General features: G+C 39.7%; 1 protein-coding gene across 1 annotated transcript in view; it reads left to right on the top strand.

The window, feature by feature from the left end:
• The window catches only part of LOC117671080 (sodium channel protein type 2 subunit alpha-like), a 114,077-nt gene that overhangs the window by 23,246 nt on the left and 67,173 nt on the right, over positions 1 to 23,658 (top strand). The window contains exon 2 of the mRNA XM_087882002.1: positions 565 to 637. The gene's annotated coding sequence lies outside the window, so the exon portion shown is untranslated. The remainder of the gene's footprint in view (positions 1 to 564; positions 638 to 23,658) is intronic.

The following is a 23,658-nucleotide window of genomic DNA, read 5'->3' as shown; positions in this document are numbered from 1 at the left end:
CATGTTAGGACAGTATTCATCTTGGCTACTTGAGAAAATATTGGAGTGGTATAACTCCTTTAAAAATTGCTATAGATTTTAATCCCATCAGTTTATACTGTAGTTTCTGATATTCCTCTCATGATTCAATTTATTTTTACTTTTTCAAGGAACAGCTGTCCAAAAGACCTCCTTTCAAGCTTGTAGTCAGAACAGTAAGACACTACTTGGCTTTCTGATTTCAAAAGCTCAACTATACTCTTAAATTCTTTCCTTTCCAGTATTGAGTTAAAGTCAGAGGAAGAAATATGTATGTGTTCAGCATCCCATTAACTTATTAACCTCATATCATTAGAGAGTTCTTGGTTAACACCCTCCTCTATTTTTTTTCCTCCTCCTCAAAGGAGATTCTTTGATTTCAGAGGCTACAATGAACTGTAACTTGGAGTTTCAGATAATGGGGATGTTATTTGTGATCTGGTTGGCTTGACATGGTTTGTCTTTGGTAATTCATGCGGAGTCCTGCCAAGCAATGTATTCTTGTCTAAATACTCTTGAACCAACTGCTTAATTAATCTATTCCAGGGTTTGCTGGATTTTGACATGAAGCTGACCGGTCTCTCTTAGGTGGAGCATCTTTTTTTTCTTCTTTTTGAAGGTAGGATCAACTTTTGTTCTTCTCTAGTCTTCTTGTACAGGTTGTGCCCATCCTCCATGATTTCTGACAGATAAGTAAAAGGACTCTGAGGTAACATCTGCAAGCTTCTTACAAGTTTTCAATGTAATTGGTGTCATCATTATCATCTTTTAATGATCCCATAATCCCTTGCGGGTGGAGTCTGGGCAACTGAATGGAGCTGAGTGTTTACTGGCTGGATGCCCTTCCTGTCACAAATGCAGAGATTCAACAGATATAATCTCAATGTGCCCAGAGAGAGAAATAACTGCCTCTACCTAGGATCGAACTCATAGCCTCCTGATTGTGAAGCAAGAGCTCCACCTCTAGGCCACCGTACCACTTTTTTGATGTAATTGGTGTAATCCCAAGAAATTCAGCCCTCATGGTAACCCAGTTTTCCCTAAGAATCTCTATATTAGCATGGGTTGCAAATCTCTCCTTGTATCAGTTGTTTTGCTTAGATTTGTTTGGTCACTTTCTCTCTTTGGTGGGGGAGAAGACTGAAAAGAAAAATGGAATCAAGAAGCTATGCCCCTCTCCCTGTCATCCATTACTATCTCCTCCAAATATTGGGATTCTCAATTGACAGCTATTTTGCATCATGCAATGCTTTTCAATTTAAATTCCACTTTTAGGATGGAATCATCGATAATAATGCTACTTCTTGTGAACTAATGCTGCTTCCTGAGTCTTGTGAACTGAGCCTTAGGAGGAGAGCGCGAAGGAGATGGGTGATTAGCCCTGAGGGAAAAAAGAATGAAGGGTGTCATGCAGAATTTAGATTTAGATTTCTGCATCAGGCCAGGGGTTGGGCTCAAGGGTATAGTTTTGAATGTATTTTATTCTGATTATTTTGAATCCTCCCAAATAATCAGATTGTTAAGTGGTGTTATTGGAGGAACTCTGTATTTAGAAAATAAGCCAATGTTTGGGCATTTTGGAATCATGTTGTGGCATATGTAATTTAGTTGCCTATCTTAAACATGATGCCTGAAAGAAATGTTCACATTTCTGTGTTGCTTAGACCAGCAGTCTCACTGACTGAAGGAAGTAGATGGAAAGGGAAGTGCCTCAGACTAATGGGATATCCTACACTGATTAGCGATTTGCTAAATTATTCATGCCTTCTGCATAAAGGAATTGTTCCTTCACCCGCTGATTCACTCAAGCCAGGGAGAAAGCACTTTAGTGGGGCAGTATGGATTATAAAGTTCTGTTCTAATTCAGCCTTGCTCAACAAGATAACCCTAGAAGTTGCACTGGTACTAGAGTCCCTATGTTGGCTGGGATTTGTAGTCCAGTACATCTGAAAGCCTCAAACTGCTACAGTGTAATAGGATTGGGAATTGTACACATCTAATTTCTATGCCAAGAGGTCTATTTTCTCTCCTGCTTGTTTAAGTTAAGAGATGCCTATAACTGCAAACACTCAGAGTGATCATTTTTTAAAAAAGATTAGTAAACATATTGCAACTTAGAATTTGGATAGCTAGGAACTCATTGTCAGATACAGATTGTCAGGTTAGGGTGACAGACTTTTTTGCATATGTTAGTTAGTTTAGTTTAGTTTAGTTAGTTTATTAGATTTGTATACCGCCCTACTCCCGAAGGACTCAGGGCGGTGAACAGCCATGAAATAAAACATATCAATACAAAATTTAAAATAGAAATAAAACAAGTTAGATAAATTTGGCTGAACCATATTTAAAACCCCAATAATTTAAAACCAAATTTAAAATTCCCATTTAAAAGAGGAGAAGTTTAGGTCAGGCCGGCTTGCTGGAATAGGAACGTCTTCAGCGTGCGACGGAAGGTACGCAGATCCGGAATCCTCCGTATCTCGGGGGGGAGCTCGTTCCAGATAGTAGGTGCCCCCACAGAGAAGGCTCTCCCCCTGGGGGCCGCCAGTCGACATTGTTTGGCCGACGGCACCCGGAGGAGCCCCTCTCTATGGGAGCGTACTGGTCGGTGGGAGGCTATTGGTGGTAGCAGGCGGTCCCGTAGATAACCAGGTCCTGAGCCATGGAGCGCTCTAAAGGTGATGACCAAAACCTTGAAGCGCACTCGGAAGACCACCGGGAGCCAGTGCAGCTCGCGCAGGAGAGGCGTTACATGGGAGCGCCACGTCGCTCCCATCACCACCCGCGCGGCCGCACTCTGCGCCAGTTGGAGCCTCCGAGTGCTCCTCAAGGGGAGCCCCATGTAGAGAGCGTTACAATAGTCCAGACGGGAGGTGACGAGGGCATGAGTGACCGTGCGTAACGAGTCCCGATCCAGAAAGGGACGCAACTGGCGAATCAGGCGAACCTGATGAAAAATCCTCCCGGTCACGGCCGTCAAGTGCTCTTCTAAAGACAGCCGTGAATCCAGGAGGACACCCAAGTTGCGAGCCCTCTCCGTGGGGGCCAATACTTCGCCCCCAATAGTCAGCGATGGCACCAGCTGACTATATCGGGATGTCGGAAACCACAGCCACTCGGTCTTGGATGGGTTGAGTCTGAGCCTGTTTCTCCCCATCCAGATCCGTACGGCCTCCAGGCACCGGGACATCACTTCAAGGGCATCGTTGGGGTGGTCCGGGGTGGAGATGTACAGCTGGGTGTCGTCAGCGTACTGATGGTACTCCACCCCGAAACCACGGATGATCTCGCCCAACGGCTTCACATAAATGTTGAACAAAAGGGGCGAGAGGACCGATCCTTGTGGCACCCCACATATAAGGGGCCTCGGGGTCGACCTCTGCCCCCCTGTCAACACAGACTGCGACCGGTCGGAGAGAAAGGAGGAGAACCACCGTAGTACGGTGCCTCCCACCCCCAACCCCCTCAACCGGTGCAGCATGATACCATGGTCGATGGTATCAAAAGCCGCTGAGAGATCTAATAGGACCAGGACAGAGGAACAACCTCTGTCCCGAGCCCTCCAGAGATCATCCACCAACGCGACCAATGCCGTTTCCGTGCTGTACCCAGGCCTGAAGCCCGACTGGAACGGATCTAGATACGTCGTTTCATCCAGGTACCGGGGAAACTGTCGTGCCACCACACTCTCAACAACCTTCGCAACAAAGCGAAGGTTGGAGACTGGACGATAATTTGCCAATATTGCCGGGTCCAGGGAAGGCTTCTTGAGGAGAGGTCTCACCACCGCCTCTTTCAAGGCGGCGGGAAAGACACCCTCACTCAATGAAGCATTTATAATCCCCTGGAGCCAGCCTCGCGTCACCTCCCGGGAAGCCAGCACTAACCAGGAGGGGCACGGGTCCAACAAACATGTGGTCGCATTCAGTCTACCCAGAATCCTGTCCACGTCCTCAGGGGTCACAGAGTCAAACTCATCCCAGATAACATTCTCAGGACCTGCCTCCGTCATCCCCACTGGATCTACCCAGTCAGAGTCCAGATCTTCCCGAATCTGAGTGATTTTGTCATACAGATACTGAACAAAATCCTCGGCTCTCCCCTCCAAGGGGTCCTCCCTCGCTTCCTGGTGGAGCAGGGAGCGGGTCACCCTAAACAGGGCGGCCGGGCGGTTATCTGATGACGCGATAAGAGCAGCAAGATGAGTACATTTCGCTGCTTTTATCGCCACTAGGTAATTCTTAATATGAGATCTTACCAGTGTCCGGTCAGATTCAGTGCGACTGGCCCTCCAACTACTCTCTAGGCGTCTTTTCCGGCGCTTCATCTCCCTCAGCTCCTCAGTAAACCAAGGAGCCAGGTGAGATCGGTGCCGGGTCAGAGGCCGCAAAGGCACGACTCGATCCAGAGCTCCAGCGGCCGCCCTATCCCAGGCGGCCACTAAGTCTCCAGTCGAGGCGTGAGCCAAGACCTCAGGCATTGGCCCAAGCTCCGTCTGGAACCTATCAGGTTCCATCAGGCGCCTGGGGCGGTACCATCTTATCGGTTCCGCCTCCCTGCGGCGGGGAGCAGCGGTTCGAAGATCAAGGCGAAGGAGAGAGTGATCCGACCATGACAAGGGCTCGATAACTATGTCCCCTATCTCGAGATCACTCAACCACTGTCCAGAGACAAAAATCAGGTCCAGTGTGTTTCCCCCCATGTGCGTAGGGCCATGAATTAGCTGGGTCAGATCCATAGCCGTCATGGAAGCCATGAACTCCCGAGCCACCTCAGACGTCTCACCCACGGACGGCAGGTTGAAATCCCCCATGACCATAAGTCTGGGGGTATCAACCGCCACCGCGGCAATAACGTTGAGTAGCTCGGGCAGGGCTGCTGCCACGTGGCAGGGAGCCAGGTACGTGATCAGCAAACCCATCTGAACCCCATGACCCCACTTCACAAGGAGGGTCTCACAACCGGCCGTCTGAGGAACAGTGGTCTCCCTCGGCCTAAAACCTTCTCTAATAATAACCGCTACTCCCCCACCCCTTCCCTGAGACCTCGGTTGATGGAATGCGTGGAAGCCTGGTGGGCACATTTCTACCAGAGGGACCCCTCCCTCCAGGCCCAACCAGGTCTCCGTAATATGTTATTAGACAGCTAACAATATCATGCAGAAATTACATAAAAAGTAGAACAGTCTTGCAATATCTTATTCTGCACATCAAAAAAGTACTAAAGAATATTTTAGTATGTAGAATCAAGTTGGATGTGTACAGCTATTTATATACTGGTAGGTATATATTCAGTGGATATAAAAAGTCTACACACCCCTGTTAAAATGCCAGGTTTTTGAGATATAAAAAAAACCAGACTAAGATAAAATGACTTTTTTTTTCACAAAATCGCAAAAAAAAAAAAACACCACATTTTTTTCATCTTTTACATATAAGCTGTACAATTCAGTTGAAAAACAAACAATTTGGGGTGGGTGGGAAATAACAATAAAAACATAATAACGTGATTGCACAAAGATGAACACTTTGTGCATCTTAAGATGATCTTTTCATCTTAAAGTAACACTTTGTTAAAGCACCTTTGATTTTATGACAGCATTCAGTCTTTTGGAATAGGAGCTTATCAGCATGGTGCATCTTCCCTTGGGAAACTTTGCCTGCTCTTCCTTGCAAAAATGCTCCAAATCTGTCAGATTGCGAGGGCATCTCCTGTGCCAAGCCCTCTTCAGGTCACTCCACCGATTTTCAATAGGATTCAGGTCTCAGATCTTTAGCTGGGCCATTCCAAAACTTTGATCTTCTGGTGAAGCCATTGTTTTGTTGATTTGGAGGTATGCTTTGGATCATTATGTTGAAGGTAAAATTCCTGCTCATCTTCAGCATTTTAGCAGAGGCCTGAATGTTTTGTGCCAAAATTGGCTGATATTTGGAACTGTTATAATTCCCTCCACCTTGACCAAAGCCCCTGTTCCAACTGAAGAAAAGCAGCCCCAGGGCACAGTACTGCCACCACCATGCTTCACTGTGGGTATGGTGTACTTTTGGTTTTGTACAGTATTGCTTTTGCACCAAACATACTTTTGGAATTATGGTCAAAAAGTTCAAACTTGATCTCATGAAACCATTGATGTAGGCTTTTGCAAAATGTAGCCAGGCTTGAATGTTTTTCTTTGTAAGAAAAGGCTTCTATCTTACCACCCTACCCACTGCCCAGGCATGTTAGATTGTTGTCATATGTAGCACACAACCAGTACTTGCCAGAAATTCTTGCAGCATCTTTAATGTTTTTGTGGGCCTCTTGGCAGCCTCTTGGACCAGTTTTCTTTTTTTCATCAATTTTGGAAGGATATCCAGTTCTTGATAATGTCACTATTGTGTCATATTTGCTCCACTTGTTGATAACTGTCTTCACTATGTTCAATGGTATATCCAATCCCTTGGAAATTTCTTCTCCTGATTGATACCTTCCAACAATGAGATCCCTTTGATGCTCTGTGAGCTTTTTACAGTCCATGGCTTTTGCTAACGTGCGATATCACATTGCCATCACATGATGTTTCGTGACATTTTTTCCCTTTGCGGAGCTGAGGTGGGCATGGTTTGCGTGCATCTGGCCCGCGGGCCGCCAGTTTGACAACTCTGCAATAAGAGGTAACTGAGTAAATTTCAGAAAAATCCTACTAGAACAGCTGAACTTTATACAAGCTTGATAAGAGTTAGTTTAATTGATAACAGGTGTATACTGACTATTATTTATTTTATTTATTAGTTACATTTCTATGCCACCCAACTCCCTAGGGATCACTTTGAATGTGATTGGTTATTTCTGAGCACAGCCATACCCTTACTTATAAGAAGGTATGAACTTATGAAGCTTGTAATTATTCTAGTATTGTATTGTTATTTTCTCCCTAAAAGATTTCAGTTTGATTTTCAATTGGATTGTATAGCTTATATGTTATATTAAAGGTGGATAAATTCTGAAGTAATTTATCTCGGTCTGATTTTTTTTACATCTCAAAAAATTGGCATACGAAGAGGTATGTAGAATTTATATATCCATTGTATTATGTATGTGTATATACCAGTGATAGCTAACCTTTTCTGGACCGAGTGCCCAAAGCGTGCACGCACCCAAACCCCCCAAATGCAATGCGCACGGGCCCCGCATATGCACCCTGCCCCCCGCACATGCGCATGGGTCCCCTGCATGTGCCCCCCACGCATCTGCCCCCCCGCATGCACACGCCCCCACATGCACTGCACCCCTGCATGCGCCCTGCCCCCATGCATGCACATGCACCCCCATGTGCGCACCGCCCCCTGCACATGCACTGCCCCTCCCATGTGCGTCCCGCCCCCCCCCATTCATGCACAGCAGAGACCCAAAGAACAGCTGGCCAGTGGGAGGTGCGCACGCATGCGTGGCGGAGCTGAGCTGGGGCGACAGCTCGTGTGCCCACAGAGAGGGCGCTGCATGCCACCTCTGGTTCATAGGTTCACCATCACAGGTATATACCAATACATTTGCCTGAGATCTTTAGACCAGAATGAGTAAAGTCCCCATTTTAGAAGTTATGGTATATTTTTTTTTAACCATGTATTGTCTACTTGTTAATATGTGTTGATTTAGTGTGTGTTGATTTTTTCATTTTTTTATATATGCTACTCAGATCATATTGTCTGAGTTGGCAATTGTACAAATGCTATTAAAATTCAGTATCTCTAAAATATTAGTAAAATGCATTGGTGTGTGATAATACAGGCTATAGCCACCTCATCAAGATTTGTGTTTAAAATTTGCTTATCGTGGTAACTCCTCTGTTTATATTGGATTGGTGATGTGCTAAATAATTGTTAAAGAAAGTGCAATGCAGTTCTTTCAATATTTTCTGAAGAGCAAACCCTTGAATTCTGTGTGACTTAGTTCTCAGTAAAGTGTATGAGCATAGAATTTATGGCTAAGTGCTGGAAGACAATTGTAGCAATGTCTGGCTGAGTATCCATGCAAAATAATTGCTGCTGAATGTAGTTTCCACAGATTGAGCATATTTTGAAGAAAACATTGAAAGCACTCGTCACACCAGTCTGTTTTAAAAAGCACCTATACTTTGCTAATTCAAGGATAGGCAGCCTAGCATCTTCTATTTGTTTTGTAATACAAATCTCATAATCCTTCACCATTGCCATAACAGTGTTTCCTCAATTATCAGGGGTGGCAAGGTTTTCTTAATTATCAGGGGTGGCAAGGTTGACTAACTCTGCTCTGGATGCATGAGGTAGCAATTGAGGAAGTTCATCAGTATGTACATGCCAGAAGACCTCTGTAGTGTGAGTTTGTGCCATCTGTTTTGTTAGATATGATTTCAGTTGCACATTAACTTTAAATCCGCACTTCAGTATACACTCAATAATAAGTGCATAAAAGCCCGGCTGTATGCATAGATCTTTTCAGATGATTCTCTATACAGTATATGAGAGAGATTAAATATATTTACCAGCACATTTATTTTGATTTTTGCATTGCTCTTTTTCCACAATATGTTGAATTTTGGGGCACGTAGTTCTGGTATCTTTTCCTGGAATCACATGGCTATTTTGCTTCCTATGCTTATGAATTTACTGCTTTGATGTCTATATGATACCTGTCATGAACCTGATTAGGTAAAGTGAGGTCCCTGGGGAAAATGCTGGGGACTGTTGTCTGCGAAGTCCCAAATAACATTGATGGCATAAATTATTTCCATAGTATGTGAATTGTGCCTGTTCCTTGAGAGAAATTGCTTGCCCACAGTTCTGCATGCTATGTTATGTTCCTGTAGATGATTAAAGTGGATCGTGTGATTGACTGCCTTTGAAGACTTCTTGGAAACTGCACTTAAGCCAGAACACAGCTGCTAAGCTCCTAATGGGGAGAGGTAAAAAGGAGTACATATTGCTAGTATTAAAACAGTTGATTGTGAATCCATTTCTGTGGATTGATGTTACGGGTTTTTTTAAGGCCAAAGTGACTTGGGATGGGTAAATCTGCCGAAACATTTAGCATCTCAGCAGACACTTCTCTCTTTCCCCCCCCCACTCTTAGCTTCCAAAAGTGGGCAATGCGCAATGAGAGAGGAATCTTCAGTTTTGTAGCACTTATATGGAATTGGACCTCCTCAGGGTAAATACACCTGGGGCCCAATCTGCTGAGTTTACATAATCAATTTGGATCCTGTTAAATGTCATCATAAGGTTAGTACTCTGTATACCTAACAGTTGGTGCTTCTATATTAGTAACAAAATATCTTGAGAGAAATTGTTCTATTTGGAACAGCAGTTCAGACTAACTATAAGAACGAACTCTGCACATTGACACGTTGTTAATTCCATTTCTGGATCTAAAATGGCTGCCAGAAAATCTTACAATTCACACGATGTTTAGCAGTGAATGGAGTTCTATCTTACAAAAAATGTCTGCCCGGGGCAACATTTTATATTCCTTCCCTTTTTAGCAAGTACAAACATAACGAGTACTTTTCTTTTTTAAACAACCTGTCTTTTAGCAGATTGCCGAAGATATTTTGATTCATCAGTCGAAGCTGATGGATATCTTCTGGTAAAAAGTAGAGAAGTATTAGCCCTGTATTAGGTTCCTCAGGTACAAGTGCTGTGTGATGAAGCTTAATCCTGAGAAGGTAAAACTTTCATTCTTTTAGAATTGATAAAAAGCAATTATCCACATGAATATGGATACTGTGGTGATCACAGTATGATCACCAACATCTACATTTTAAGTTAAAGAACTTATGAGACAAATAGATTTAGGAGACAATAAAGGAGAATATTTGTAGCTCAGGGTTGAAATGAGGAATCCTTGGTGTTCTCTGAGCTTGGTTGTTTTCTTGCAGATATTTCATTACCCAAACTAGGTAACATCATCTGTCTAAGTCTGGAGCTTGTGCTTGCAGCAATGGAGATCATCATCTGTGTTTGATAAAGAGAATGGGTCTAGAGCCTCACAACAATAAATAATCAAATGTAACTTCCATACAGCCTAAATTTATCTTTTGGGTAGGTGAGGCGATTATGATAGGAGCTGTTCAATTACTGTGTGTGCTAATATGATACAATGCCATGCTATTCCATTCTTTATGGTTCCTTTTCTACAAATTTCTTGAGGTTGTGAGAGAAAGGACGTTGGTGTGAAAAATGCTTTTGACATGAAAATGAACCTTATAGTAACTTTGAACTCTTCTATGTTGCTTTATTTCAAAGAAAGTTGATGTTTATCAAGGATTTGTTCCAGTTTTTTCAACAGTAAGAAAAATAGCTTGCTTGACTGTAAATATCTTAGCCAATTTTATTTTATTTTAAGAGATTAAATTATTCCTTGAAAAATAGACCTGTCACCCTGGAAAGCACTAATAGTGAATTTGTTTCTATAAAGGACTATTGTCTGAATTCCACCCAGTACAAGAATATCCTATCTTGCCTACGAAGTGAGCTCTGATTTTCTGCTTGGGCAATCTGAAATAGTGAAACAAATGCACCAATGTCTAGATGCTTGAGTTCCCATAAATACCCAGGTTATTGGACGTGCTATCTGGAAATAACCTGAATGAACTGAATCTTGCAATGAAGAATATTTTGGATATGTGGGAAGCAAGAGGAAAATCAAGGAATGATGGTATCAGAAACAGGGAGAAGAATGAATAGCATAATTCCTATTTTGCATCTGTCTTTTAATGAAAGGAAATATGGTCCAACCCATCAAAATCTGCAGCTCTAATTAGATAGTAGGAAATATATTTGAAGAAACATACCTGGGTTTTATGACCTTCAGCTCAAGGGCTTCTCAGAAGATTGATAAGGAATCTTCAGAAGGGCAATCTGGACAGTTCTTCAAGAGAGGGAGGATGGGCGAAGCAATATTCTTTATTTTAAAAGACCACATTTCTTTAGAATTGATAATTTGGAAAGTCTCCACCTGTTAAAATAAGGATGAAGCTATCAATTGATGAACTCGGAGTCCAAAGTGAGAACTACTTGGAAAGAACTTTTTTCTTAAGCAGCAGATTTCAGGAAAATGTCAGAATTTGCTTGAAATTAGCATCAGAGCTGCATTGCCAGCCTGTTATAGATATTGACTTTAGTTGTCTTTAAAGATATTTTGTATTATATTAATAGGATAAAACCTTAGTCAACAGGATTCTCCTGAACTCTGCCCCACCCTGTGTTTGTTTTCTTTATTCAACAGAAAAGAACATTGTCAAAAAAAATTCTTTTTTTATAACCTTGTAAGTATTTTCATGTATTTAGTGTGTGATGGTTTCCATTATTTACTTTGGTTTTTTTGTTTATTATTGGATTGGTGCTTGAGACAAACTTTAGAAGACAGGTTGCAGAAGGGAAGAATAATCATTCACCACTGAAACCACTTTCCTGTAAATGTGATTAGTCCTGCTCTTTAATAGTTTACATCAGGACAGTGCCAATAGACATTTGAGTAAGACAGTTTGGAAAGTGGTAGAATGCTTATGAAACAATCCACTGGCAAAACTAAGAAATGATGAGCTTGTTTGAAAAATTATAGTCAGTTCTTTAGTCCATACAATTTTTCTGGACAGAATAAGAGTGTGAACTTTTAAAACCATTAGGCTGTTGCTCCTATTTATTGTTAGCAATCCTGTGGCTTATTTTGAACAAAATAAGTTGACCATGTTAAAAAGAAGTGAACAACAAATTCTCAGTATAGAGACTTTGAAGATATTTTCAAAATTCTAATCTGTTAATGCTTTCTTACAACTCTTACTAAAAAGAACAGTTTTTAGAATGATTTCAGCTATATGCAAAGGACTTTTTCATATTTAAGAACTTATTTGCTGGTGTAAAATAATAAAAAACTTATAAAATGTTTCAAGTGAGAGAAATCTATATCAGTCTACATTTTTTTAGTAGAGAAATCTTTCAGTAATCCCTTTCAGGAGCTCTAATATTCTGCAGCTTTGTGGAGAGATGAAAGGATGCTTCATGGTTTTATAAAAGTCCTTGAAAATGTTTTTATTGCCCTGATTTCCAGCAGAGATCTGTATTTAGTAATTGCTCCTGTGTAAGGGGTTTCACTATAACAATTTAGAATGTGTATAGAATGTGTTACTTACAGTACAAGCCTGCATATTATTTTGGATTTATTTAACCTTTTCAGATAAGCCCAAACATATCCTTGGTGCTCTTCCTCTTGTAAAATTCTGCCTGGTTTATAAAACTGTTATTGAAAAAGCAGCAGAGCTTGGGGAAAGTCACTAATATAGCAGGGGATGATGGAATTGGAGTACTGTAGGATTTTTAACCTTTTATCATTTGCAAGCAGCTTCCAGAATACAGATAGTCTTCAACTTATAATATATTGAGCCCAAAATTTCTGCTGTTAAGTTAAACATTTGTTAAGTGAGTTTTGCCCCATTTTACAACATTTCTTGCCACTGTTAAGTGAATCACTGCAGTTGATAAGTTAGTAACCCGGTTGTTAAATGAATCTGGCTTCCCCATTGACTTTGCTTATCAGAAGGTCGCAAAAGGGGATCGGTCACATGACCCCAGGACACTGCGACCGTCATATGTATGAAACAGTTGTCAAGCAACTGAGTTTTGATCACGTGACCATGGGGATGCTGCAAAGGCCGTAACTGTGAAAAACGATCATAAGTCACTTTTTTCAGTGCCGTTTTAACTTTGAACGGTCACTAAATAAACTGTTGTAAATCGAGGACTACCTGTATACAGGGTTCCATTCTGTAAGCTGATATTTCCGTGCAATGCATATATGATAAAAAAATGACAGTCCCCTCAGGATAGAATCAGTCTCTCCTCTGAGGTCCCTCGGTTCTGAGATAGCCACACCTATGAGTAGTCTTGCTGCCTCCCTCATCCCCTTCATTACAAACTGGTTTATTCCTCTACACCAGCCTTCTGGGGGATCAGGAGAGGATGGAAGTAAGATCTTCACTGTACTCAGGTCTGTCTAAATAGAGAAAGGAAACTAAACAGAAAAGTTGGGAGTCTGTAACTCAGCCTAGCTAAGTGCGAAAAGGCAACCAATCAAGATTGAAATTAAAAAAAAAAGTTTTATGAAAAATTCCAAGATAACTTTCCACTCACATGACAGTTTAAATACAAAAAAAAATCTCATAACACAATTCTAACTAACTTTCCACCAGGGTGGATTTGATTTAAATCGAGTCGATTTAAATCATGATTTAAATCATGATTTAAATCACTAGTAAAAAGACTTGATTTAAATCAACTTGATTTAAATCATAATTTTTAAAGAGCAACTGTCATCTCTGCTACTCCTTTGACCCACTGTTGACTCACCGATAGTCCCAGTGTTGCAGAATATACAGCCTTGTGCTACATAACTAAGCTCCATTTCATGCTGAATAAACTAAATTATTTATGTATCTTAAATAGAAAACTATCTTACGATAGATTTTTACCCCAAAATTTTTTTATTAAAATAAATTCAATAAAAATCAAAAAAATCTGATTTAAATTTCAAGAGCCTTGGTAGTACAGGGGTTTAAGGCACCCTGTTATTAAGCTGGTTATTAAGACCAGCTGCCTGCAATTACTGCAGGGTTCGAATCTCGCCAAGGCTCAAGGTTGACTCAGCCTTCCATCCTTTCTAAGGTAGGTAAATTGAGGACCCAATTGTGGGGGCAATAAGCTGACTTTGTATAAATATACAAAAGGATGAAGGCTATTGCTGAGCACATTGTAAGCCGCCCTGAGTCTTCAGAGAAGGGCGGCATATAAATCAAATTAAAAAAAAAAAATCAAAAAAATCTGATTTAAATAAAAAAAAATCCGATTTTTTTGATTTTTTTAAAAGAATCATTGATTTTTATCCACCCTGCTTTCCACCTTGTCTGAAGTCACCCGTCACTCACCAAAGACACACCTGTCACTCACCAAAACTCCTCCTATCACAAATTTGATGGTACCCATTCTTTTCCTCTTGAGGTTCCAAGATAAGGTGACTCTATTTGACTATCTTCCTCTTCAAAGGGCCAGCTGCTCCCCACTGTAGTGTCCCTGCTATGTAGTTTGATGTATATATTTATTAGTTGATTTGTTTTTTATTTGTTTTTTTATGTGAAGTCTATTCATGCACCCCCAAAAGGGGGTGAAAGTTTGGTGCGTCTTATACACCGAATGTAGCTCCGCCCACCCACTGGCCCCCACCCTTTGGCCTGTGCCTTGCAGCAGTTACCTCCTTGCAAGCAAACAGCAAGAAAAAACAGCTCCTTTCAGCTTCAGCACAGCCTAATTAGCCCAAGTTGATTGGATTGGCCTCCCGACTCTCAGCTGATTTGCTCTCAGCTATTTTGCACAGGGCTCTGCTGCTTGCTGCAAAGAGGTAAATTGCTGGAACAGATTTTTTTTCCTTGTGCTAATCAAGCTATGCTGAAAACGAAAATGAAAGTAAAGTAGGCTGTTTGCTGCAACAAGGCAAAATTGCACAAAGGCAGAGGGAGATTTCTTTTTCTTCTTTTTCTCACCAAAAAAGATAGGTGTGTCTTATACTCCAAAAAATACGGTACATATATACATACACACACACACACACACACACACACACAGACACACACACACACACACACACACACACACAGAGAGACACACCAGAAAACCCCAAATACTTTTACATGTTTTAAAAATCAAAGAAATAAACACTAACAAATATAAATACCAAGGAGCCATGAAGGGCATTAAACCTGACAATAGTCATTCTGAATCGCATTCAGAAGCAGACTGATAACCAACGCAGTTTCAAGCAAAGGTCCTCCAAATTTATCACTGCTTAGGCTGCTGTATTCTATATATATATATGCTTTAATTTATATGCTGCCCTTCTCCGGAGACTCAGGGCGGTTTACAATCCGTTAAGCAATAGCCTTCATACTTTTGTATATTTATACAAAGTCAGCTTATTGCCCCCACAATCTGGGTCCTCATTTCACCTACCTTTGAAAGGATGGAAGGCTGAGTCAACCTTGAGCCTGGTGAGATTTGAACTTGCAGTAATTGCAAGCAGCAGATGTTAATAACAGTGCTTAGTCCACTGTACTACAGGCTCTATTAACTAGTCCACATAACTGATTGGGGAATGAGTGACTCTGAGAATAAATCTCTGGTCAAGGAAAGTTGAAATTGGCACACAAGATGCAGAGTCCTTAGTACTCTCTGAGGTGAGCCAAAATTGCCACCTATCCTACCAGAGTAAAAAATGAAATTTCCTTGGCATCATTACATTCACAAATGCAAAACTACTAACAGATTCAGTTGCAGTCGATTTCTTAATATCCAAACACTGACAGCTTTTGGGAACTAGGTCACTACTTCTACCATCTTACCTGTTCAGCTTGGGGATGAGATATTTGTGTCATCAAATTCATTTTCCTTTTCTGTAGGAATCCTTCAAACCACATTACTTTATAAAGAAAAAATTATCCCATTTATATAAATATGTATATAATTATGTCTTACATGGTTTAACCTGGATATAATAATTGACATTATATAACTTGGAGCTGGAGAATTTAACTGAGATAGATAACAATGCCTAGATAATTCTTCCCCATATAGTCCTTTGAATGATACTGTTATAGAAATAGAATCACTATTTGGCAAAACGACTTGTCTGAAGATATTCCTGCAGTTCAACTGAAGGTGCATTAGGACATCTTTCGGTACTCAAAAAGTTACTTTCATTTTGGAGCTAGGCTTCTTCTTTTGCAGCGGATATTATTTTCAGATGATGAATTATTATTCTGCAGTGAAGAGAAACTGAGCTGTGCTTCTATATAATATTTCTGTATTATTGCATCAGGAACGATTCCTGATTTTGATCTTTATCAATGTCAAAAACCATTTAAATCCAGCCAGATATTAATATAGATCTTATGTATACATTTGCACCTTGGGTTTCCTCTAAAAAAAATTCAGATTGCATATGTTGTTGTCCTATCATGAAAGGGAATATCTAGATCAGGACCAAGCACTCCCATTTTAGCTAAATAAAGATTTGCATTCATCTGTTTCTATTCCAAATCTCAAACCCTTGGAGTCAGGAAACCTTGGCCTCCTGATTTAGCCCATAGAGCAGGGGTGTCAAACTGGCAGCCCACAGGCCGGATGTGTCACATGCAGGCCACGGCCAACCCAGTTCCGTGAATGGGAAAAGCATTGTGAAACATCAGGTGATAGCAACGTGACGTGGCGAGTTTGACACCCGTGTCATAGAGAATCAACCTCAGTTCAAATCCCCCACAAAAATACTCTCCCTAGAGAAGATGAGAGGAAGCAAAAGTGTGGATACTGAAAACAATTTCATTCCTTGCATTTTTAATTGAACCTTCTGGAAATGTGTCAGAAAATTGTTTTATGAAAAAGTGAAGGGGAAGAGAAGTTTTTATTTTATCTTTTAGTTTAAAGATATATTGTTATTACAAACTGTCTACCAAATTCCGATAAAATAAAAATTAATTTCAGTAATTAAAAATAAAACAGCAATTTATTATTCCTTTTCTCAGACAAACATAATTTTAAGTATAGGTAAACATATGCAAATAAGAAAATAAGAAAAGGATCCAAATTAAAATTCAGTTTCCATAACTTGTTCTGATGGTAGAACATTTAAATGATTTTGTCATAAGTATTATTACAAGCAGTTATTACAAGTGCAAGGAGAAATGCAGACAGGAAATGATGACATAAAGTAAACAAGAAATCATCAACAGCTGCACATTGATAACCGATTTCCCCCAAAATAAGACATCCCCTGATAATAAACCCAATTGGGCTTTTGAGCGCATGGCTATAAGTCCAAGCACTTATTTCAGGGTTCATATATATATGTATATATAACAGGGTCTTATTTTTGGGGAAACACAGTATGTGTACATCTGAGGAAGACTTTGGATTCTTTTTCTTAAAAACTAATATTTTGTTTTTTTGTACTTGGGCAATGAAAAAGTTCTTGAACTGTAGTAACTACCATATATATCCTCGTAGATAGATAAATAATTTAAATCTAAAAAAATATATACACTCCCAGAATTGGCTATGACTTGTCCACGGAGGGGCTTATCTGTGTGCATAGGTAGTAATAATTTTTAAAGTACCTGTATTTCCCATAGATGTTCATGGATAATCCTCTTGTGGATAAGCCGTCGTTCAAGTTTGTAATCAAAATATGTAAAATGTGCCATTTACAGATAAGCTACTTTTGAAAATTGAAATATGCAGAAATTTCAAGGTTTGCCTTATATGCTGATGGTGTGTTTTTCATGGTATTTTGGTTAAAAATTCAAAAGATGGCTTATCTACAGATGGGCTTGTCCACAAGTATATACAGTAGTCGATAGAAAGCATGGGAACAAGAATCTGAATAGTGCAAAATAGGCAACTAGTAAAATCCCAGGATGAATTAAAATTGTTCCATATTAGCTTGATGCCTCTGACAGTACATACATTAAAACTGTGATATATGACACTATTTGTTTGCAATCTTGTTGATACGTTAGTCGCTCTCATATTTCACATCAGTAAAGAAAATTGTGTTGCCAGGTATAGTGGTTTTCACATAAGGTTTTATTTAGATTTATTTAGAAGCTCTGTGTGGGGGAGTCTGTGTCTGAGCGTCTGTTTGAGAGTCCGCTAAGGAGTGTGATCCCAGCAGCTGCTTATATGCTGACTCATTGTCCATTGGAAAGCCCGGGAAAACTCAGAGCCAAAAGCTGTGTTGTGATTGGCTCATTTGAATGTTCAAGCTGGAAGCCAATCATGTGGCTGCAGCAATACACTGAGAGGAATTTTTCCTCTCACAAACAATATTATCTGATATTATTTATTAGAGCTGTAGAGCTTTTTTGAACAACTTTCACTTAATCACTTAATTCTTGTAATATTTGTTTAATCTCTAACTCTTTTTAATTCCATCTCCACTTTTACTTTTGTGTGTGTACATATAACCTGATTTGGCCAGATAATTAAAAGTGTCAGATTAGAAGTAGGAAAATCTGAGTTCTAGTTTAACAGGCCAGCTGGTTTTTAGGTGAGACACTCTCTCTTAGCCCCAGTGGCCAAATAGTTCCAAAAATACCACCTAGAAAAATGTATGGACTTACCTATATATTCTATAAGAATAATATGTTTATATTTTTACCTCCTTCATTCCAGAAGTTGAGCAATTTCTCAATTCCCTTGTTTGTCTCCAGAACATATTTGGGTCTATTCCTGGGATAGACCTATTTAACTGTTCCAGTCCTGCTGCAGAGGATTGGCTCTGGTGTCAATCTCTACTAAAAGGTGATATTTCCATGATGGAGAACTGGAGATGTTCCTTACACACAATTCCATCCCCAGAACCAGAGAGTTGAAATCACCTGGCATTAGCATCCTTGTTTTTCAGTTACAAACCCAGAGGTGAGATCAAGAAGCTCAGACAAGGACGCAGTTATATAAACTGGGAAGATTTATTTATTTATTATTTAAATTTGTATACCGCCCTTCTCCCGAAGGACTCAGGGATGATGTAACAGCAGCATCCCTAACTTGTCCCTCGCTGTAGAGAACCATGGAGATGGCCGTAAAAGAAACATTTGGAAGCCACTAAAGAAACACGGGCAAAAGCATTTCTTTAGCTCTAGGAAAGGAGATAGTGTTAAGAAGAGACTCAGGCTGACTCAGCAAAGTATGAGGGAGGGAAAGTAAAACACATCCAGAGTTGCAAAATTCTATCACTATAGCCTATTTCAATAATATATGGTTATAGTCAGTTTCTTGGTCTGGTCTACTTCTTTGGGCTGACACACTCTAACCTAACAGCATATGTAGAATCTCACACTTTCTCGGCAGTGTTTTTTAGTAGTTTGCCATTGCCTCCTTCCTAGAGCTGAGAAAAAAAATGACTGGCTTAACCCCTCTGGCTTTGTGTCCAAGATGGGACTAGAATTCATGGTCTACTGTTTCTACCCTGATGGTTTAACCACTACACCAAACTGGCTCTGTCTCATATATTTCTGTAGATCTGGTAGGTGCCTAGTACAATCTTGGAAATAGAGCATAGTATTGGTTTAAATTATTAATTGGTCATATATTTTAAAATTAATTTTTTGTTAAATAAAACATTGTGGCCACCTTTTTCGGTACAGAGCTTTGTGAAGGTGAGCAGGCTATTCTTATTCTCTCTCATTTGCAGAATATTTATACATTTACATGTTTAAGAATACTATAGGGTGCACTATAAATAATTGCTTGAGGCTTTGATGCAAAGTCTTTGCAGATTATTAAAATGATTTAAAACAGCTGTGGTCAAGGACCAAGACTTATTTGTGCACAGTAATTGTTTTCTTATTTACAAGAAAGCTCTGTGCACATGTCATAAAAATAATCTCTCTTCCAATATTTTGCTCTATATGTTTTTGTTCATCTTTGCTTAAACAAAAGAAAGAAGGAATAAATACTATAATGATTTAAAATTTGAGGCCACATATATAAAGATAAATTCCAAATACTGGGAATAGAAAATGTATTCAAAATGTATCTAGAAATTAAAATAAGACATTAAAAGTGGGAAATAATGCAGCAAAATTTTCTATAAAATGTGTTGCAGATAATCCTTGAGTTATGACAGCAGTTGGGACTGGAATTCCTAAATTATGAGTTCCTGAGTTATGACAGCAATTTGGATTGGAACCACTAAGTGATGATGTTGTAAATCTTGATATCATGTGACTTCATGGCTTAGTGACAGCAATCCTGGCACTCTCCACTGCCATCATTAATCGAATTTCACTAGTCATTAGCCAAGGTTCCATCCTAATCCGAGCCATTCCCAATTTGGTCCCTCCTTTTTTCTTCCAAGGTAAGGGACTACCTTCCCTTCAGCTCCTTCCAACCATCTGTTCTCTCCCATCTCTGGCCTTTTGTCCTTCCTGCATCCTGCCTTATGGGGTGACAAGCAGCCCCAGAACCAGGGCTTCGTGGCATGCCATGACTGTGAACTGCAGTCATGCAGTTCAAAACCTCTGAACTGCAACACAATCACCTCAGAAGTCCCTCCCAGCCCTGCCCCAATGGGATGAAGCTATAGCCACAACCCCTGGAAGCCACAGCCATCCCTAGAAGCCACAGATGACCTGGCCCAGAGGTACATAAGCTGCCCTGGAAGCTTCCAACCTGTCCCGATCCAGCCCAGCAGCACAAACCCCTTGTCACTCTGCACGTGGAGGCCCCTGCTGCCCTGTGCTGCACTGCACCGAGGTGACCTTTGCTATCTTCTTGTTCCCACTGCTAATGAGACATGTCCATCCTTGACCCTTATGAGGCAGCTGCTGACTACACAAGGCCTTCTTCTCTATGTCTCTTGAGGAAGCTGCCAGGTGTGGCCTCGGGAAGAAAGCTTCACACAGTCAACAGCTGCTTTGAGAAGTGCCAAGTTCTCCTCGCTAACAGGAGCAAGAAGATGACAAAGGACATCTGGGGGGGGGGCTGTGGAGTGCAGGGCAGTGGAGGTCAAATGGCAGAGATGAGGATAGGCATGTTAGGGATTTGAAGCTCCCCCGTAGTTGTAAATGAGGGCAGGCTGCCAAGCGTCTAAATTTTGATCACATGACCCCAGGAATGCTGCAATGGCTATAACTTTGGGGACCAGACATAAGTACCATTTGTTTAGCACCGCTGTAACTTTGAAAAGTGGCTAAACAAACACTCGTAATTCAAGGACTACCTGTACTAGTAAAGGTCAATATTAATTTAATTACATGATTTAGTAACAATCCACCTTCTCTCCCTAGGACTGTATGCTCTGCTGCCCCCTAATTTGCTCTGGCAACCATTATATTCAATCAGCACTTAATTTATAAAATGAAAAAGGTCCAGATACGTTTAGAATGTAAATGATGTATTTTAGGCCTAGGAAATGTGGTGCCAGTGGACACACCTTACCTGCAGACAACTTCTCTGGCGTCTGCTTTAAATTTTTTAAAAGATTACCATTTATTTTTTAGAATTAATAGAATGTGGCATTTTACAGTCTAAAGCACTGGTCTCTAGGCTCATCGTATTTACAAAGATGCCTTTGGAGTCCAAATAAGCACTAGAGGAATTCATTAAAAATGTATTTATAAGATGGTAAATGCTGCATTTCTAAATGCACCTACCTCTGTAGAGGATAAAAAAAGAAAATTAAGCTTAGGTGGTAGAGAGTATCCTAGAATTTGGCTAGGGACTGGGAAGAATGTTTACAGATGTCCTGTGAAAAGTCTATCCAACCATGGTTGCCATTTTGTGAGAGCACTCACAAAGTAAAATTTTTCTGTTCAAAGATTTGGTGAGTGAAGAACTAAGCCATGGCATTCTAAAATTAGTATTCTGTAGTATAAGATTGCTACAGATAGCCACTGTTTTTGTTTACCAACTATTCAGTTATAATAGTGATGAAAATGTATTTTTGTGACCAGTCCTCACATTTACAACTTTCACAAGTCTATAAAGGAAACAAAAGCTGAAGTAAGCTCCTAAGCACAGTCCCAGTTTCATTTAGTGACCATTGTGCTTGACCACCAAGTTACTAGTCCCAATTATGGTAGCTAAACAAGGGTTGCCTATGATGAAACTATTTATGGAGCATGATAAGGAGGGAAAAATAATTTAAAATTCAACTCAGTGCTGTATAAACACCATCATATCCTATTATCCATCAAATAAAAATAATGAGTTTAATATTGATCCAATAAAGTACATTTTCATTTAATGTTTTTACTGATTCATCAAATTCTGTTAAACAATTTTTTTATCAACTTTAAGTAATCTGAATTGATTGTTAATCATTGGGCTGCTAGAGAATTTTAAAAGAAGTTTTTCATCCTCAAAGATTATTATTTAAGTACTGTTAAATAAAGTAGTGGGAAAAAATATTTGGTTAAAAATCTGGTATTTTTTCTTGTAACTGTATTGATTAAAAAATATTAATGGCCATAATAATTCAGAACTAACCTTACACTGAACCAGCAAACACATTTGATATCAGTGCATAAAAGGCATTGCAATTTATCTATGTTTTTCTATGATGCATGTGCAATCGTGAACAGCACGATTTGAAGATAAAATGAATTAAACTAAAATATACTTTAATTTAGTCTGATAAATTTAATTAATTGTGAAGGATATATAAAAATGCATTAGCATGAATCAGCTTTCTCCAACCCATGCCTATTTTAAGTAGGCATATTTCTGAAGGATAGGATCCTACCTGATAAGTAGCTCTGGAGCAGCTGGAATTTGAATATTGATACTACTTATCTACTTATGAATCCCCTCCTTCATTCTGACATTGTTGGGGGAAAAAATCATGTGGCACCAATATAGCCCTGCATTAATTTTCATACAGCCTTAAATGAAATAAAAGTGCTCTAGAAAGAAAATTGTTGGTGTTGGCAGAAAATGTGGGTTATCTCAGAAAGTTCTCTCTTCTGTCTTTCAAGTCTCTTTACTGACCAACTTTTCAAGTCAGAAATTACTGATTCTAAGTGGATAGACACTTGTTCATTAAATGTCTTATCCTATCACATCAGGAAACCACATTATCCCTTCCAATTGTATCCATACAATAACGTTATTAGAAAGGCTGGACAGAGATAGGATCTGACCCAGATTTAATCAAGCAAGTTTGCATGACTGAAAATTGACTTGAACCTGACTTTTCCTAGTCCTATATCCTAATTGCAATAGCATACTGACTTTCATCACATAAGATTTTTCCATATATTGTTACTGTGTGTTGGAGAACATATTCAGAGAAAGCTATGTGATCAAGACAGTATTTAAAATCTGTGTGTTGAAAACCCTATTCAGAACTTGATGTGCTCAATCTATGAGACAAAACTGTAAGAAATAAAGAAGCAATGTCTTTTGTAGTCTTGTAAGCTATTCACAAATAGCTATTGATAACAGTTCTCTTAATGGGGTTATTATGCTAAATGGAACTCTTTTGGGGGGGGTTTAGGGTCCTAAAAAAGTGGAAAGTGAAATGGAAAAAAATTAAGTCTTTGTGCAATTTGTATTATGAAATGAATCCATAATTATCATTGTTAAATTGCCAAATCAAAGTCAAAAATATTGTATTCTTTGTTATTCTTCTTGAAAGAAATTCATTGCTACCAATTCTACATTTCTCTTTTCTTTCCATTGGTGCACACTGGACTCGAGTTATAGAGAGTAACTTGAGTTATAGAGAGTAAATTAATATTATGTCCAGGTGGTCAAGATACAACTTACAGAGGTGGTGAATATAGAGAGGTTGGCTTTCTATTGTGTACATATAGTGTATGTCCAGTCTACGAAAATTAGGTCAACTTAGGGATGTGGTCAATGTCAGGAGGTGATCAACTATGGAGGTTTTACTGTATTTTTATAACTAGATGGCAGCATCTAGCCAATTTCAGCTGATTTCCAAAAAAATAAGTTAGGTTAGACTTGGATGGGAGACCACCTGGGAATCCCAAACTATAGGCTAGATTGAGAAATTTAAAAAGAAACATTCTGGAGGAAAGCAACAGTAAATCAGTTATGTAAAATATTTTTACTTACT

This window comes from Pantherophis guttatus, chromosome 1, assembly GCF_059756535.1.
Source record: "Pantherophis guttatus breed Tessera chromosome 1, ASM5975653v1, whole genome shotgun sequence".
Classification (NCBI taxonomy): domain Eukaryota; kingdom Metazoa; phylum Chordata; class Lepidosauria; order Squamata; family Colubridae; genus Pantherophis; species Pantherophis guttatus.
The sequence above is the reverse complement of the archived record's forward strand: the minus strand, read 5'-3'. Positions and strand labels throughout refer to the sequence as shown.